Source organism: Dasypus novemcinctus, chromosome 3 (assembly GCF_030445035.2).
Source record: "Dasypus novemcinctus isolate mDasNov1 chromosome 3, mDasNov1.1.hap2, whole genome shotgun sequence".
Lineage (NCBI taxonomy): Eukaryota > Metazoa > Chordata > Mammalia > Cingulata > Dasypodidae > Dasypus > Dasypus novemcinctus.
Window position 1 is genome coordinate 141646584 of NC_080675.1, and position 19081 is coordinate 141665664.

Here is a 19081-nt window from a genome sequence, read left to right on the forward strand (position 1 = left end):
ACAAGTTAAGCCATTGGGGCGGGGAAGTTGGCAGTAGCGAGTAGGGGTATGTGGTGGGGATGGGGAGAGGGTTGTTGGCAGCAATTTTAAAGGCCAGAGCTGGGCTCTGCTCCCCCCGCTGCCTGGGAACTGGGGGTACCTCCTGAGGCTCCACACACACAGCTGAGACTTTCTGCTTGATGAACTCCCAGGAATTCAGGGAGGCTGGATTGAGCAAGCTTTTGAATGTATGAGTACATTTGTGCAGCCACTCACTCAACAAATATTTATTGAATACGTCCTTCAGGCAAGAATTACTGGGTTTTTATCTTGACCTGCGTGATATTGCCTTTACTTCAGATGATGCTTGCAGTTTCCTACCCACTAGTATATTTAGACCCTCAGCCACTCTCTGAAGCATTCAGCATTCTCCCCTTTTTACAGCACAGGAAGCTGAGACTCAAACTTGGGATCCCTTGCAGATGGTCAAATGCCTTCTTAACAGAAGGGTGTAGAACCTCAGAACTAAGGGGTTTGACTCGTTGTCCATTGTCTATCTATTTGTCTAGCCATCCAACCAGCAGACAGTCCTTGCCTTCTATTTGCCAGGCTTTGCATTTGTTTAATTTTATTTTAAAGAGCAATTGCAGTGCTGCTGGATGTTGGATAGTGGCTGAGGTTTATTGCATGCCAGGTGCTGTGTGGGGTGTTTGTCATGGTCTCCTTCAGGGATTCCTCCCATTCCTCTTTTTTTTTTTTTTTTTTTTGAGGTACCAAGCATTAAACTGAAGGCCCTTGTATATGGGAGGCAGTCACTCAACCACTGAGCTATACCCATTCCCCTCAGTCCTCTTTTAAAGAGGAGGAAACTGAAGTTCAGAGGCACATGGGTTTTTGAATATTGCACACAATTTGGGTGGAGCAAAGAGTTGAATCCCTGTATCTTCCAGAGCCTCACCTTAACCTCTGCACTGGTTGCCTCTTACCTGGGTAGAGCACTGATCCTGAAATGAGGCCCAGCCTTGCCAGTACCTTCTTATGAGGCTTTGGGCACATCTAGTCTCTTGTCTGCTCTTCAGTTGTTGTTGTTTTTTCCAGCTGTAAAAATGGTGACAGGAGTAGTTGTTTCACCCTCTTCTGTAGAAATCAGGCTGCCTAAGAGATGATACTTCTTTAGGGCACTGGTTGAGTAAGAGCACGGCATTGGTGAGAGAGACCCCCCCATTAGGGCACCTCTTTGTTGCTCCCATCTATCTCTCTTGCCCTGTCAGTGCAGGACAAGCTTGCCCTCCTAGGGTGGGAGGACTCTCAAGTGGTCATCTGCCTTGAACTGGCAGCCTAAGCTGTCCCAGACTTGGAGAACCAGCCACACTGACGGCCCTCTGAGATGCCTGGCCCTGCAGAGATATGGGATTTCATGTTAGGAAGGGACCCTGGAGAATACTGGCCAAATCCTTCCCTTCAGAGAGGGGAAGCTGAGCCCTAGAGAGACTGACCCTGTAGACTTCATGTTTTAAGTGCTTGAGAGTGTCTCATGCCCCTGTCTGATGAGCAAGCCCCGATGCTGTGAACCTCGTCCTGAGCCTCACGCACTTGACGGGAAGTAGATGCTGAGGACTAAATGCCTGCTGGATGAATGACCCTGCTCCACCACTGCCCCGGTTTTGAAAGGAATAAACTCACTAGCCATTTTCTGAGATGGAACATCAAGGAACATTCACGCTGCACAGTGTTTGGCCCCAGTGGGAATCTGCACGCCCTTCCCATAGGCAAGGTAGAAAGTAGACCAGGTTGGATAGCTTGTGCTTGTTGCCGAGGAGGGGCGGTAATTCCAAGGCTCTGGAATAATGGGTCAGAGAGCACCGGGCAGAGGTCGGGGTTCACCATTAAGTTTCACGTCCTGTGGGACGTTCTGCCCTGTGCACTCCTCCTTGCAAAGCATCAACAGTTTTCCCAGCTGTTCCTTCTTTGACCCGTGCTTTGCACCTCCTCACCTCCTGGTCACTTGCCTGTAAATGCTTGTCCAGCTTGTTTATGGCCCATCCAGTGTTACTCCCAGGACGGGACGCCGCATCCCAGCCAGATGAGCAGAGACCACAACCTCCCTGGCACAGGGTCTGTGCCTCTTTGCCGGACAGTCACTATGAGAATCTGATTCTCTGGAAGGGTAAATTTGAGGATATTTTTGAGCTGCTGGGGGAGATGGAAAAAGCCCTCTTGGATCTCTCATCTCTTCTCTTGCCAGAGGAAAACCCTGTCCCATTCTGCCCTTTTGCACACTTTCGTGCTTATAGCCATAATCTTTCATGTGGTAACGTTAGTTTGCCCCAGATGCCAATATTATATTGCCATTTTTTCCCTGAAAAACCTAATTGGAATTTTTAATGCATTTTGGGGGGATGGGCAGTGTTTCCATTTGTCTCTAAAAACAATGAGAAGGAAAACAAAGTATGATCTTATTGCCAGAAATTATGGAGCCAAATCTGAAATTAATTTACAAAGTCATTAGTATTTTCCATTTGTGAACCCAAAAATGAATGTAAGTGCAGTTCCTTGTAATTAACTACAAATTAGAAAAGAATTGGGAGAATATTTTAGGGGCCGTCACACAAAGCTCCAGCAGTAGCAGATAAGAGTTTTCATTCCAGTCTGTGACTTGGAGAGAGAGTCCGATCGACTCAGATATTCCCCAGAAGAGAGCACTTTTCCAGCAATTTAAAAACTGGCAAGGACCTCGGGAATGATCTGTTCCAGCCTTCTTGTTTTATGAATGAGGCAACCAAAAGAGTGAGGGAGGGTAAGCGACTTGCCCAAAGTCACACAGCTGGCAAGGTCCGAACTGGACGTGACACCAGGCTGCGCACTCCACGGCTGGTGTTCTGGTAGTCATCTGCTTCTGCCTCTCAGGTATGCCCAGGAGATTTCAGAAGCCCGTGCCTAAGGTACTACACCTCGTTCGAACAGGGGAAATGGGATGCTTTGCTCGGTCGTTGTCTTCTGCACGCTCTGGGTTCAGATGTGCTCAGATGCGTGGTTGAAGGCAAAAAGTGGCGGTTTCTCCCCTTCTTGGAGTGTCCTGGTTATTTCCCAAGCTCAGCCCCCAGGCCAGGCCCACCACTGTACACTGAGGCTGCTGGTCTGTGACCGAAGTCAAACGGGCCTGTGGTTAATTAGCAACACACATGCGTCAGTGTTCCGCCGTCTTGCTCTGCGATTCCCCAAGTCCAGAGGAGCTGGGGCTGTAAGATGTCACTGGGCCTTTTTGAAATAGTTTCCCTGGCCCATTCATTTCTCCCGGGTGTGTCTGTGTGCGTGTGTGACAGGCTCAGACCCCACGTTGACAGAACCTCGCTAAGCAAAGCCACTGCCAAGAGTTGACAGTCCTTGCTTCAAATGTTTCCTTTAACAACCGAGCATTTAAAGGACTCTGAGAGGCCCTGGCTTCAAATTCTGCACCAGAATGACCCCACCCTGGCCCCGTGGGCTTGCTTTCCTCTGCCTCTAACACGACACTGAGGGATGAGCAATTAGTAAAGGCACAATTCCTGCTCTAGGTATTGAGAAAAAGCTGGATTACATGGAGCTGTTAAGGGCCATTATACTGGTGATAAATATTTGCAGAGAACATTGTGCCAGGCCCTGTTCTAAGAGCTTTGTGTGTTTTATCTCGTGAACACTCAGTGTGACCATGCAAGACCGACTGGTAATCTTTATTGTATAGACAAGGAAACTGAGGTTTGGAGAAGTGAAATTTAAAGAGCCGGTGAGGGGTGGAGGTGGGATTAGACAGAAGTAGTCTGCCCTTCAGGGCCTCCCTGAGTCCTGCCAGGGGCAGATGTGTGTCACGGGCTGCCTGTTGTTCCAGGCCAGGATGAGTTAGCGCCTGGGGAGGTGCTGTGGACAGAGCTGGCTGGTTGTGGAGTGGCAGGAGAGGAGATGGCAAGGAAGGGCTGCGTTTTAGGAAGGTTTCTTCTCCGTCCTGGGGATGGCATTCTGGGGCTCTGGCACTGTAAGGGGTGAGAAGGGTGGGTTTGTAGGGCGTGGCAGTGACCCCTGCCAAGGATAAGAAAGATGGCTCCCATGAGTCACGCTCTCCCCTGGACAACCCCCCCCCCCTTTCTTTAGAAGGTGCTGGGGATGGAACCCAGGACCTTGTATGTGGAAGTCAGGCACTCAACTTCCGAGCTACATCTGCTCCCCCTCTTTTTCATTTTTAGGTACTGGGGGCTGGAGAATGAACCTGGGACCTCATGTGGGAAGCCGGCACTCAACCACTGAGCTACATCGGGTTCCGGGCATTGGTTTTATCGCTTGCTTTTTTTTTGTTATTGTTTTTGTGTTTTTAGGGAGGCACCTGGAACCGAACCCGTTTAGTTCAGTTCCAGGGAGGCAGGTGCTCAGCTGCTTGAGCCACATCTGCTCTCTGGATCCCTCTTTAAGCCAGAACACTGCTGTTCAGGGGACAGCCCCCAGCCCCAGTCTGATCCCTTGCTGGTTGTATGACCTCGGGCCCATGACTTTGCTGTTTGGAGGCTCAGTTTCCTTATCTGGTAGAAGGGGTCCTAATATCCTTACACCAATAACATCCCACCTCGTTAGCATGGGATGAGCTGATACCTGGAACTTCTTGCAAAGTGCCTGGGACCAAGTAGGCCTTCTCTAAATGATGATTTTTGTTTTCCCTTCTCTTTACTTGTTTTTAGAAATAACTCCTTTTTTCCTGATATAACAATTTTAGAAGACAGAGACAAGTTAATGGTGTTGGTGTATATATTCTTAGGCCAAGAATTTCCCAAGTCTTTACATACCGAAGTACTTTGAACTTTTATTTTCTCAGCTGGGCCGGGGCTGGTTCAAATACCTTCTCCAAAACACCAGAAGTGCTTCCCTGCCTTGGCCCATTGTTGTTGGGGTTGTGTGTGTGTGTGTTTTCAAAGTATTATAAAAAATTTAAAACATGCAAGTTACAGGTAAATTATAACTTACCCCTGTACCTTCCACCCAGATTTTACAAGTGTAAATATTTTTCCATATTTGCTTCAGATGTTTATAATCCTGTCCTTACTTAAAGAAAAGCTTCTGCCATAGACTTCTTTGTTGCCCTCCCCCTCCCCGTTCTTCTCCCTCCCCCCAAGTATTTACTCTCTTGAAATTGGTTTGTATCCTTCCCTGCCAGGTTTTTGTAGCATATTGTTTGTAAAGCCAGATAACCCCATTGGAATGTGTTTAAACCACCAAAGCAAATCATCAGCATTTCAGAGAAACAGCCTGCATATCCAAGGCCAGGGAGAGTCACTCCAGATACCAGAATGATCCACCTACCCCCAAGGAGAAATTCTAAAGTTATAATAAAAATTCACTGTCTCTAACTTAAAACTTGACACGCTTCCCATGCACTTCATGGCAAATAAATGAGAGATTGTGCCCTCTTGAGCTTCCAGGGTCATCCGGCCCTTTCGTGAGTAAATACGTCAGAGTCAATCTTAGAGCAGGTGTTTTGGCTTTTTCTTTCATTCTGTTTTCTCATTGATCATAATTGTAATATCTGCTTACTGTAGACCATTTGGAACATTCAGAGAAGTAAAGGTTAAAATCCCCTCCCACCTCCACCACAGGGAGAGAACTGGAAGTCCCTGGGTTCCTCAGGGAACCAGCACCATGGACACATATTCCTAGGAGGCAGCCCCTGAGCCTGTCTGGCCGGACCCCCATTTTACAATAGGATGTGTGTCCCCATGGTGGGGGAAGTAGTCACATGTCCAAGGCCAGGTCAGCGGTTGGGGCTGGTTCCAGAAGGCAGGGCTCCTGACCACTGACCATCCAGCAAGCTGGGGCCACGCCCTCCAGTGCCTGCTCCTGATCTAGGCTTGGTGACAAGTGCCCAACTGAGGGGAGCTGGAAAGTGTAGCAGGGACCAGGCTGCGTTCTGGTTTTTGCTTGGGACTGACCTTTGACCACCTCCTCTGATAGATTCTGGGACATTTTTCACTCTGCTATTTTGGCACAGATGTTCTTATTTGGTTCATAAATATAAATACTTTCACCAAATTATATCAACACTGCAAGTCAGTTTAATACCTTGGTTCATTTTTTACATACCACAGTTAAACGGTTCCTGAGTTCTTTTTTTTTAAATTAAAATTGTTTTCATAGGATCAGTTCCTTTCCATGTGCCTGGTATAACAAAACTTTGGTTTTTAATTGGTTTGCTGCTGGGCTTTTTGTATTCATTCTCACTTCTGCTATTTCGGGATCTTGTGCCATTATTTCTACCAAGTCCAGTTTTCCTGGGTAAAAATTTGCCTCTCTGAGCTTTTTAGATGAAGACTTTTACTGTCTGCAGTTTTAGCTGTTTTCAGTTTTATTTTGTGTTGGTGTTTTCTATGAAGTTAGTTCTTTTCCTGGAATGCTTTTGCAGTTTTTAGTGTTGTTAAAAGGTGTGATTCTTCCATCCACTTTTAGTCTTCAACAGAGAATGTTTAAAGTGCGTAATTTCAACTATTAAAAGTTTTGTTTGGGGTTAATTTTCAGGGCTTTCCTCCTAGCAACAGAAAAAATGGGAGGTCATAGGGGTCAGCTCTCTCCTAGGAAGGGCTTTGTTGTTTTTATCAGAGTGCCTCCCTTCTGCCCCGTGACCTCCTAAATTCAACTTATTGCCCACAGCCCGGGCAAACGTTAGGAGGGGCAGCTCCAGCGGGTATCCTAGGAAGGCCAGTGCATGGGAGTTAGAAGCCCCACCCCTCTCCTTTTGGGCCTGGTTCCCCATCGGTCCAGGGCGTTGCTGGCCAGAGGGCCATTAATATCTGGCTTCAGCATTCTGCAGGGTGTGTGGGGATGCTCGGAGGGTGGGGAAGCCACTGTTCCTGGAGAAGCGCCCTCCGTGGGTGAAGCACAGGAGTTACTCGTGGCCTTCTGCTCTGGTTCTGGCCCCTTGGCCCCTGCCCCTAGGGGGGCATCAGGGCTGAGGCTGCCGTTGCAGCAGATCAGCGTGAGAGGGCCTGGGACGCGCAGCCGGAGCCGGCTGGCGTGGGGAGCCATTTGCTCCTTTCCAATCATCACTGCGCTGGGACAATTGAACCCCAGGGAACTGAACTCATCTGTGTAAGTAAACATCCATCTCCCCTTAAAGGAAAAGCCCCTGCTCAGGCGCTTGGGCAGCTGGAATGCTGCCCTGTGGGTCTGGGTATTTTTTTGGCCCCTTTTTTCTTTCTTCCTTTGATTTCTTCCAGTCTCCTTCAATTAGGCTCACGACTCTTTCCAGATAGCTATTTGTATATACAAGTCATGCCAGGCATCAAAGTTTGTGTTTGTCTGGATCAATGAAAGCAGCCCTGGCCAGAGTCCAGCTGAGAATTTATAAATACCCTTCAGCTGCGCTTCTCCCATTAACCCTCCAAACCTGAAGCTGTGGACTTGATAAGAGAAGATGGAAAAATAGAATTTCTTTTAATGTGTTTTCTCTCTCCTTTTTGTGGAATTTGATCAGTGTTTAAGCAACTGTAGCTGATTCCCAGCCCACTTCAAAGCAAAGAGCACTTCTCTGCTCCTATTTACAAAATTACCTTTGAGAGACTGAAGCGTTGGAAACACATTTAGACACAGATTGTGCCTTATATTAGCTCTCTGTTGCCCAATAAAACGGGATTGGGCGTATCTGAGGCAACTACCAAAGGAAACTTAAAAACAAATTCCGGCTGAGGCAATTCTCGTGTGATATTTTCGCTTTGGTAAAGAAGAGGGCGAGGGATTTAAGTTTGCATGGACCTGAACGATTTTAAGAATCACATTTTCTTCTTTTTGCTCACATTAGGGGAAAAAAAATAAACCTCAGATGCCCTGTGATATCCAGTTACGTCAGGTTCTCTTATAAAATGTCAAGACAGCAATACTTGATTTCCTGCCTTGCCTTTCTCCACTAGCACGCTGTCTGCTCTTGCCAGAGTTTTTATTAGGGGGAGGGGGCCGTTCTCCTGCCCTCTTCCCTCAATAAAAACCATTCCCTCCCCAGTCTTTAACCCTTTAGAGACTGAGAAGGCAATAATTCTATTTTAGAGTTAAATATAAAACTTCTGTATTAGTTTAGCTGGAATTAAGGTGTGTTAGGAAACACTAAAGAATGCAGCAGCTCAGGTGTGCCCTGGAGCCAGCTGGATGTTGCCCGTTGGGTATGAAAAGCAGCTCACAGTCATCTGCATCCCTTCCGTGGCTCTATATTCACAAAGCATCCCTCCAAAGCTGGGTGGTACCCGGCTATGTTAAAATGCCAGCGAAAATGTAAACTGATAAAAAATGTTGGGTAATGAGATTTTGCTCTTTCAGCAAAATTTTGGCAAGTCACCAGGCAAGGGGCAGGGCTGGGTGGAAACCGTGCCCCTCACTATGACAAGTTGAATGCGTTTGGCCCAAGGAGCTGGGGCGTTTTGGAGGAGACCCCATTATCCTTCCTCAGTAAGTGTTGTTTTATAACTTGCCTGACCATAAAAGCCACCACCCTGTCATATTCTGTGTGTTTCCCTAGTTCCCTGTGAAATTGAGAAAGGCCTGTGTTCTCTCCTTGGACTTCAGACAAGAGAAATGGTGCTGGAGAGTTAGGGTTGATAATTAAAGAGACCCTTCTCTTTCTCTCTCCTTTCTTCTCCCTTCCCTTTTATTTTCTCTCTATCTCTGCCTACCCCCAAGTACGTGGTGCAGTCCTGCCCCTCCCTCCCCCTCTTCCCCCAGCACTCAAGCCTGCCGGCCTCTGGGGCTGGCCACTGCCACGCTGGAAGGAGTCACCATCGAGTTCCAAGCTCCGTTTGAGCCCCACTGTGTGAAGGTGCTCTTTGCGCAGTGAAGACGCAGGAAGTCTCGAGTCTTCAGGCTGAGAAATTAGGCAGAGAGCAAATGGTCTTCTGAGGATCTTGGGTGCAGAAGCCTTAGTGTGAGCCAGGCTTGCCGGGTCTACGGTTGGCAGAGGTTCAAGGTGGCTATACAATTTATTACCCAAACCGGCACTCTGAGAGTAAAAGGGATGCCATTCATAATTACACCAGGACAGTAGGCGTGAATCAGGCTGTCCCCAACAAACCATGGCCCTACAAAGGCGAGTCCCTGGTTCTGTCCATTCCATTTTGCATTTGTAAGAACTGCAGCTTCCCCATTGAAAGGCTAGGCTAAGGTTACAAGTTCAGATGTTCACCGGGCCAGGCAGAGGTGGGAAGGTGAGACAGAACAGAACTGATAGTTCATTCCCTGAGGGGCATTGGTGACTCAGTACCAGCCAGTGGCTGAGAATTGTCACTTTTTTTTTTTAAGAGAAACCAAAAATCTAGATTTTTACCTATGAAATCACCCAGCTTTTAAAAGTTAGTAACTAATTTGAAAATTTAAAAAATACTATGCAGGCCAAGCACAACATCTCTGGGCCACTGCCTGTTTTCAACCTCAGGCCCAGACCCCTTCATCGATGGCCATCTACTGTGTCTCCAAATTCCGGCAGCAGGAAGTTTCTTAAGGAAGTTGCCCTGATTGACCACTGGAGAGGTGGGGAAGAGGAGAGAGGAGCTTGACTTGGCTTCACTTGATCACTCATTTGCACGATGAATATTTACTGAGTGCGGATTATGTTCAGAGCACTTTCTTTGTGTGCTTTGTTTTCTGTTTAACATATTGGAATAAGCTTTGGCTTCCTCATGCCCGTGGACTCTATATCATGCACTGTTGTGGTCTCATGCCTCTCAGGGGCTTAGAACCAGAATGGGTGAATGGGAGGAATCTCAAGAGCAAACAACAGGAGGGAGGACCTGGGGTCCAGTTCTCAGGCCCCCAAATGTTCATTGGATGGCAGCTTGACACAGCAGAAGTTCCTAAGGGTTTGGAGCTTGGAGCAGAGGGATCCTGATCAGGGACACTTGTCCTATGTGGTCCCTGATGGAGCGCCTAGGACCAGTAGGCAGAAGTCACTAAGGAACAGACTGCATTCAGCTCCAGGCATGGTGGAACTTTTTAATAGAGTTCTGCATCCTGGGGTAGTTGGATTAGATGGCCTGTAAGCTGGTCTTTCATTACCTGGAAAGTTTGATACCTTGAGGCTGCCACCTGCCCATCCAGTATCTACTCTTGGGCCATAAACCCTCTCTGGTTAGTGGATCTGATTTCTGAAGGCCTCCCCACAAGATGCTGGTTTATTTGTGTCCTCTGGCAGCTGGATTTAGGGTAAAGTACCCCAGAAAAGCCAGGATATCCAGGTGCCTGGGGATGGGTGGGACAGAGTGGGATGGGGATAGAGAGCCACGCTTGAAGAGGCTGCTCTTGATGTTACAGAATGTCATTTACCACCTCTGATTTGTTGTGTCATGCATTTTAAATTGGAAATAATAGTCCTTACCTTGTAGGATTGTTGGAGGCAGCTAAGGTAGAGAGAGCTTAGGTACTTGCTCAAGGGCACACAGCTGAGCAGTGAGGACCTGGTCTTGGGCCAGGTCGTCTGGCTTCCGCTGCTCTTCTACCCACTGTTTTAAACGGTTGGATTTTTTTTTCTTCCCAATGTCTTTTTTTCCCCCTCTATTGTTTCTAGGACTTTCAGTGTTCACATTTTTAATAGCTAGGTTTTTCCTCCTGTACAATTGGCCAGAAGTAGGAATTCATCACCATCTGTGAACATTTACTGAGCCTCCATGGTTTGTGTGGAATTGTACTAGAAACAGTCGACCCCGAGGCTGGATTGGCAATAAACTAGGTCTTTCTGCAGAACTTTTGAGGACAAATCACCAACGGGTTGGAAAGAATTTCCTGCAGGAATGGTGACACTTGCTTTCTTACCTTGTTAATGCTGCCTCCCACCTTTCTTTACCCCATAGTGTCAGTCTTAAGTATGTTAAGTGCTTTTTCTGCTTAGTGTCCCAGATAGGAGGTTTCCAAATGATGGCCCCTAATCTGCACCCTCTCCAATCTCTAGCTTCTTGATGGACAGGGGCTCAACTTCTTTGTTCTGGAAGTAGGGGCTAGAATAGGGGAGTCTGGAGACGTGAGTCACTGCAGAGGCTGCCAGCATCTAAGGCATTCGAAAACCACTGTGCTAAGTAACTGTGAAGCTGTAGCGACCTCAAAATTTATAGGAGTGGAGCTTACAAAGTAGGTTTGCCATGTTCAAAGCGGCCAGGTAGCTGCCATGTCAATGTACCACGTCAATCTGGAACCCAGGTGCAGGAGCCCTTGTGTGGGAGACGGCTCAGCATCCGGCACATCTGTAGGTTCAAGATCAGGACCTTGCTAGTCATGGCTGGGTAGGAACACCCTCCTCGTTTTCTCTGGCATGTCTTTCTGCTTAGTGGATCTTTCTGGGTTGGGCCAGACACCTGGGTGGGAGAAGCCAGGTTCCAGGGCACCAGTCGTAAGACCACCGAGGAAGGGATGGGGTCCCTGAGTGTCAGTCTTTCTCCAATGCTCATTTGAAATTTGGTGACCCACTTTGGAATAATTTGTCCTTTGGGACTTCTTATTGATGAACAGTTGTTTTCAAGCAGTGTCAGCCCAGAGTGGCACTTTTCAAGTCTTCAGATAATGAATCTGTATATGTTTTTGCATAAATAATTAACTAGCATACCTGAATGTAGCAGATATTCCATACCTACCTTTTCGGTGAAATCTTTAGTGTGTCTATTTGTTACAGTTTTTAATATATCAAGATAGCACATTAATGTTTAAATTTTGGCTTTTTCCAGAATTTGCTGTGCAACGAGCAAAGAACACCTTGGACAATCTATTGGGGTATCAGGGCCCTTTGTTTGCTTTGTTGTGCTTTAAACTCAGGCTTCTCATAACCTTCCCTCAGATTTTTAAGAAGTTAAAAATCATTTTTATTAAGGTATAATTGAAATACAATAAACTGCACATATTTAAGGTATAAGTTTTTTGACATGTGTACATCCATATGCATACACCATCACCACTATCAAAATAATGAATGAACATGTCTCTCACCCCAAAAAGAGTACCTCGTGACCCTAGGCAATCTGCCCCCCACCCATGTTGCTGACTCTGCTGCTCCCCTCCCTGCTTTCTGTCACTGTTCATTAGTTTGCATTTCCTAGCATTTTATATAAATTGAGTCATTCAAAAGGTACTGTTTTTTTTTTTTTTTCGGTCTGGTTTCTTTGACACAGCATAATTTCATACAGCGTGTTTCAATAATTCCTTTTTATTGCTGGGTTATGTTTCATTGTATGGATATGAAAGGAAGGAGTTTCGAACTTAACGTTTCAAGCACAGAGTTTTAGGTAAGAATGTTAGAAATAGGTGAACCATTTAAAATAGTATGTCAAGAGTGTACTTGTACACTTGTGGGGGTTTTTTTATTTTCATTTTTACATTTTCTTACGGAGGGGTATTTTTTGAAAATGTGCTGTAAAAGAGGAAATATTTGTTTAAAACATATTTAGCTCTAACTTTTCACAATTGAATCAATATTTAGTGAATGTCTACTGTGTGCCAGACTGGTGATCTGGCAGGATGCAGAAGGAATAGAAGATTTCGCCTCCCAGCCAGCAGTGGGTTTTCTTATGAGGTTTTACCAGCAGTTAAATAGTGGCACCTACGTCCTACATGGGCTCTAGCTGCAGCGTTTTTAGACTCCTAACTGTGCCATATTTGCAAAAATGTTGAGGTCCTGCCCTCCACAACACAGTCTCATGGAAAGACACTATTCTCTGATTGTGCAGAATGTTGCAGCCTTTATCCCTTCCCTGTCCCGGAATAGGGATGAAATCTCAGAGCTGCCGTTGCTGCGCTTCTCGGATTCCTGCTCTCTGGGCGAGGGAGGAGCAGAGCATTGGGCGAAGGGAGGGGGCGTGTAGGCAGGAAGTTAGCCTTGTGGATTCCCTCAGCCTCACAGAGCCGCACCGCAAAAGGGGTGTGGGGGTGGGTAACCATGGGAGTTGTTTCCAGCCTTGGAAAGGCTGCCAGCAGGAGCCGGCCTGGGGAGGCAGGCGAGATGTGCTTCCTTTTCCTTTGTTCAGTGAAGTTCTCCTGAGGAGAGTCTTCTCTGTGTGAGAAAGTCAACCAGTGAGCCTCTGATTAATAGTCACAGATTGTCAGAGAAGGCACCTCGGACAAATCTGGTCCAGCCTGCACACTCTAGAGATGGGGCCGCTGAGGCTGAGAGAGCAGGAGTGACCTGCACATCGTCACTAACAGCAGAGCTTGGACTCGGGAAACCCAGACTGCTCGCCGCCTGTGAGGTGGAAGTGTCAAGAAGGCTTGGCAAAATTTGATGGGCCTGGAAAGGAGTTGTTACTCTCTCAGCCTCTGCTTAAAGCTGCTTGTACCCTTAAAAATAAAAAAAGACATAAAATAAATTGTCCCCAGTTGATGTTTCTAGAATGTTCTCATATGTCATCGTTTCCTGATCTTGCCAATAACTTGTCGTAGGAATAACTTCAAAATTCAGGGGTAGATGGTCGTGTACCTGTTGGGCAGAATTTTCTGGCACGTGAATGAAAGGCAATAGGCAGCACCTTGTGTTTGTGTAAAAGTTCTCAATTTATGAAGGGCCTTCAAACGCAGTCTCTCACGTGAACTGCTCAACAATCTTCCCAGATGGCCCCTTACTGTGGGTGAGGAAACTGGCCCCTGAGACCTTGCCTAAGGCCTCCCAGGAGCAAGGAGTCAGATTTGGAACCCAGGTTGCAATTCCAAGTACCATGTTCCCACCTTATTCCCTCACAGGATGGGTGGGGTGTGCAGGACAAGAGTGGGAAGAGGCTGAGTTTTCATGTTTGGAGTTCAGAGCTGATCTCTTCTCTTTTGCCTGCTGTGTGACCTTTTGGAAGACTCTTAACCTCTCTGAGCTTCATTGTTGCCCTTTTGGAAAATGGAGACCTGTCTGTCCTACAGGATTAAAGTCTATGCATGTGAAGTACTTAGCACTTGCTCATAGAAACTTAGAACTTGCTCATAGGAAGCAGCTGGTAATTGTTACTGCCTTATGAAGGCAGGGCAAGTGTGGGGAAACTCATCTTGAAAAGGGAGTCTCTAAAGCAGAAGTAAGGATGGATGTGAACATCCCATAGGGTGCCCTTGGCTCTGCGCTTCTCACAAGATAGTCTTAAATGTTTCATGCTTTGGTCCATTGCCTTTGGTGCCTTGCAAAGGAATTCAAGAAGACTGAGGTCCTTGCACATAGTAGGTCCTTAATAAAGGCAGGCTGGCTGAGCAGGTGTGCACCCTGCCCGTGGTTGCTTGGAGCGGCAGAGTGTGTGTACCTATATACACACACACACTATTTAAATAGGACAAAATCCTGGCAGAGACCAGGCTTCTGAGGCGTTAGATATTCAGGCACAAGACAGGTGGCCAGGGCAGCCCCTGGTCCGTGGAGGTGAGGTCCGGAAGGGAGGGTGAGGCTCTCCCGGCTGGAGGTGGCTGTCCCAGGGCATGGTCCTTCGCAGGGCTGAGTGGGGGTCAGAGCAGATGGAGGGGGCGTGGGCAGGAGAGGAGGACCCTTCTCTCAGGTGTGAAGGTTGAATCCCGTCACTCACACCTAGCCCGCTCCCTGTGTTTTGTGTCTTTCCTGGAGGATGTCTCTGCAGAAGTAGTTGCCGCCCTGAGGGGGAGAGGAGAATGAGCCGGTGCCCGTGCCGGGGAGCTGGCACGCCGTGTCTCAGGCTCAGATCTTGTAAGGAGTTGGCACAGAGTTGAGTCGGCGCCTGGAGGAGAGGTGCCCCTTCTCCGTCTCTCCCTCCTTGTGCCTCATATCGGGAACAGGGAGTACCCGGATAACTCAGGAAGTGGCTGTGGTGACTCAGGAGCTAGATAGCCTGACTCATGGGGGTGCTACCTGGTCCCAGAGTTGAACGGCACCCTCTTCGGGGATGCGAAGCAAGCACCCCTGCGAGGCTTCCTCCGCGGTGGCGGTGGCGCCGAGCCTCCCCTGCGCTGCCCGGTCTCTCTGCAGTCCCTCCTGCTTCTCCCTGCAACTTCCAGAGAGCGCGTTTGAGAAAGTCCCCGATTCACTTCCCGTCTCCAGCCCTTGTCGAATGCTCCCCTTCATTGTTCCCAAACAGTCCAGCCCAGTGCCGTGTGGTGGCTGCTGCCCGGGCCCAGGAGGGAGGGGAGAGACAGCTGTCGGCAGAGCACTGGGTATGGGTCCTGGCTTGAAAGAGAGGCCGAAACGGCGCGCGGGGCCCCACCAGCGGGGGGTGCTGAGGTCGGGAAAGCCGCGAAGGCGGTGGCTCCTGCACAGAAACCACCCGGTTCTTCCTGCACTGGGTGGGAGGCCCTGCCTGTGGTTGTGGCGTTAGCGTCTTTGTTCGGTCATGGTGACAGCTGACTTTTTCAGTGCTGGTCGCAGACAGTGTTGTGGCAGTGGATTCCTGGCGTAGAAAATAGAACTCAAATTCACACAGAAGGACCCTTTGGGTAAATCCCAGCCCCTCCTGGGCCTCAGTGTCCTCATGCTGGACCGGGGGTGGGGTGGCGGTGGTGAAGGGGTGTGTACAGAATGGCTGATCTTTAAATGTTCCACCTCCTCCCCCACCTCCCTGGCTCCTGAGCCTCAACTATACCACAGAGGGTCATTTCTAGTCATTCCTGGTGGCCCGCTCGTTCGTTTCATGACCTCTGACGTTTGAGTTCAGCAATTCTGCAGCTTCCCTCACCTTCCTGGGTTGGAACAACTTTCTCTTTCAGGAAGTCGTTTGATACCAATTTAATTCTTTTATACCACATGACAGCTATGACTGCTACTGTTTTATTGATGTTGCATTTGGGTTTGTGGGGGTTTTGTTTTGTTTTCTTTCTTTTGCATCTAACCCACAGAAGGAGGTAAAGTTCTGAAATTTTCTCTCTGTTTGTCGTCTCATTTATAGTAGAGAAGAAAGGAAATTTTGTTGGTAGCCGACGTTCTTGATCATTTATTTGCTCTGCCTCTGCTACTAATGATTCAGGTTTGTTTTCTCCAAGGCCCTGACAGCAGTGAAGGAATGGAAAGTGTCTGACACAGACAACTTTAAGCTACTTCCCACCTTAAATGAATACATTTCACAGGTATTTGGAATGTCACTGCTAGAAGGAGAGGGGACACTAGAGAGCTGGCTGACCCATCCTTTTATAGAGGGGATGACCCACACCTGGAGACCCCCTGCTGTCACAGCCAGAGAGAAGACACACAAGCACTCCGTCTCCTAAGGAATGGCCCAGTGCTTCCGTCCACTCCCTGGGTCAGTCCAGATGTCTGCATGCTTTCTTTACTGGTAGAACTAACCCTGATAAAAATCTCCATTCAACAGATATTTATTGAGCATATTTGTTGCAGAGCCCTCAATCTAATATCATCCTGCAACTTTAGCCACAGAGGACTTCGTTTCTCTCTAGTACGACAAGTGGGCAGAACTTCCTCATTCAAAAGCATTTCAGCTTCACGCACTACCCTGCTGGCTGCTGTAGCATAGCTAACTAGCACCTGTGACCCAGCAGCAGCCCCTGCTGTTTTGAATGGTGCTTCTCAAGATCAGCTGATGGCGTAAAGAAAACTTTGGGTATTGGGTCTCTGGCATTAGATGTACACGGCTGTGGATCCCTGCCCTTTGCTACAGGGCACGAATTCTTAAATGGGTTCACGAAGCTGTGGTGCAGCATGAGGTTTTTGTTTGTTTCCTACATCTTCTGATGGATGCTGTGGAGTTTAGCCAGTTGTTGATACACAGAGTAATAATCCCCTTATGATTACCTCCTTCTGAACAAATGAAACAGTAAGCCCTGTGCTCCATCTGGGCTGCAGGAAAAGTTAAGTTGGTTTTCCTTCCCTCAAGGAGCAAGTTGGCCTAGTTGGGAAGGGACAAGGTGGAAACACATGGAAGTTACTTAGCCCTTCCAAGCCTGTGGTGCTCAGTGATGAGGAGTTTGCATGTAGGACATTCGGGGCTGTAAGGCCTCAGGGAGGAGGGATGAGGAGAGGTCATTCCGGGCAGAAAGAGCCCCAGAACTGGATACTTTTTGAGTTGGAGGAATAATCAAGACCATCATAGGGCTGGAGAGAGCCTTGGTACCCACACATCGTCTTGGCATGCTGCTGCCAGGGGATCTCTGGCTGGGGGATCTGGAAGCCCTTTGTTTAGGTATTATGGCTGCAATGTGTTATCTCTGAGACTTGGGCGAGTTAAGCAGATTGAGCTCCAGGATTTGTTTATTGGGCCTCATAACATCTCAGAGATTCAGTGAACTGGTGGGTGGACAGATTCATGACTGGGACTGGTAGACTGGGTGTGGGAGAGTTGTAGGTATCCAGAACCTACGGTGAGTGGGGGGAGCCTTTCTACACTCCTGATTGTAGTTGCTTTAGGGATGTAGCTTTAGCCAGAAGCCATTTAGTTGATGAAACCAGCTTCAGCACCAAGCACCAGAGGGCTGTTGTCACCCTAACGTTGTCAGTGCTTGCCTCGCTTGTCTGAAGTCCTCCCTTCTTATTTCTCTGGAATTCCTATCTTCCTGCCCACAGGGGTTCTTTGCTGTCTTAGGTAAAATTGCCCCCAGTGAACCAGAACTTTTTGTTTAGATACAATAGGAAGTCTGTACCCTTCCAAGGGAAGGAATGCTAATTGGCTGCCTAACTGTGCTCGGGATTCCAATGCCCAGAATATACAGGACACCCATTCTTTGTTACCGTTTTGGATGGAAATTACTTACATAAGCTGGTAAAGTTTTGGTCTAGAAATAAGCAGTTTGTGGAATGTTAGTGATTGGGGTCCTGAAAATGCTACATTTTCAGTGTGCAAAGGTAGTTTTCAACTTCATGGTCCTTAACTTTTTCTAGAAATGTTGTCATTTTCTCATCCTTACTCCCAGCTACCCAATTCTTACCCTACAGTGGCTGAACCGAAAGGTTTGAGAACTCTGAAGACTTGGAAGGGCTCTTCTAAAAGCAGGCGAAGAGTTGTAAATGTGGGGGGAGTGAGATGTGGGAATGTTCCTGTCCCCATCCATGTTCTGTGGTACTTTGCTAGAATTTGTTGTAAAATATGAGCTTGAGTGAGCACTTGTGCAGAAGCATTACCTTGCGGTTCCAATGTCACCATTGCCCAGTTTACCCATTGCCTGTTCTGTAGCACTTGTGACATTGTTTTATCTCTCTGGCCAGTGACTCATAATTGAGGAAGTCAAAACCGTGCAATTAACACAAAACCTCTTTCTTTGCCCTCTTCACCCCGCCCCCTCCCCCCCAACTCCCCTGGTCACGAATGCCTGCCTGACATTTTCTTTTAAGTCTTTGGAAACCTAGAGATTTGTGTTGATAGCACAAGGCAACCAGTTATTAGTGTCATTGCCCGGTTCTACGTGTTTAACCCCAAAACTCTATGAGATCCTAGAAAAAAGAAGAGAGAAAATCCCACCCCCAAACGTGCAGTCTGCCCACAGGAAGTGATTCATGGTGTGCTGATTCCTGCAAGCCTGATGGGGCAGGAGGTGGGCGGCTGGGAACTGGGTCTGGGAAAAGAGGGCAGGGCCAGGACACTCAGACCTTAATGGTTTCTGCTTTGTGGAAGAAAGTGAAAAACAGAGTGACTAAGAGTCCTGTAATAAGAATTGTTTGTTTAGTGAAGTGAGCAAATATTGAAGTTCACTGGGAGATAAGACATGAGAAATTGCAGTTGTCAGGGAGATGACTTTTCAGTGCCCTGCCCCTTTTGTTTTCTGAGAGCACAGATATTTCTTAATTTTAAGGTATTTATTAGTGGCCAGTCGAGATCTGTGTTTTGATCCCACCCTGCCACCTCTGAGCCTCAGTTTTCTCCAATGCACAGAAGAAGGTCTAAGATGAGATGATTATCCAACAATCTCCAATACCTCTTTTTCCCTTCATTTTACTTTTCGCTCTAAAGACAGACTTTTAAGGCTGACAAAGAGCTTTCCCTAAATGCTCATTTTGGTTTCTACACGTGGAGCATCATGTCATGGAGAAGAAGAATCCTTTCTGTCCTATGTGCTGCTACAAAATAAATTCATCTGCTTTCCCAAAGCAGTTTTTAAACAGAGAGCCTCCACGTGCCTGCTTGCTGCAGAGCAGCCCAGGATGAGGCCTGGCTCACCCAGGACGGCGAGAGAAGCCATCTGAGCACACAGTGCTTCC

General features: G+C 47.7%; 1 protein-coding gene across 3 annotated transcripts in view; it reads left to right on the plus strand.

Annotated features, from left to right (window-relative positions):
- The window catches only part of SMAD3 (SMAD family member 3), a 118337-nt gene that overhangs the window by 58521 nt on the left and 40735 nt on the right, over positions 1–19081 (plus strand). The window contains exon 1 of one of the 3 annotated variants that reach the window (XM_012521634.4): positions 6804–7080. The exons of the other annotated variants lie outside the window; for them this stretch is intronic. The gene's annotated coding sequence lies outside the window, so the exon portion shown is untranslated. Of the gene's footprint in view, positions 1–6803; positions 7081–19081 lie in introns of those variants that run through there. 3 annotated transcript variants of the gene reach the window in all.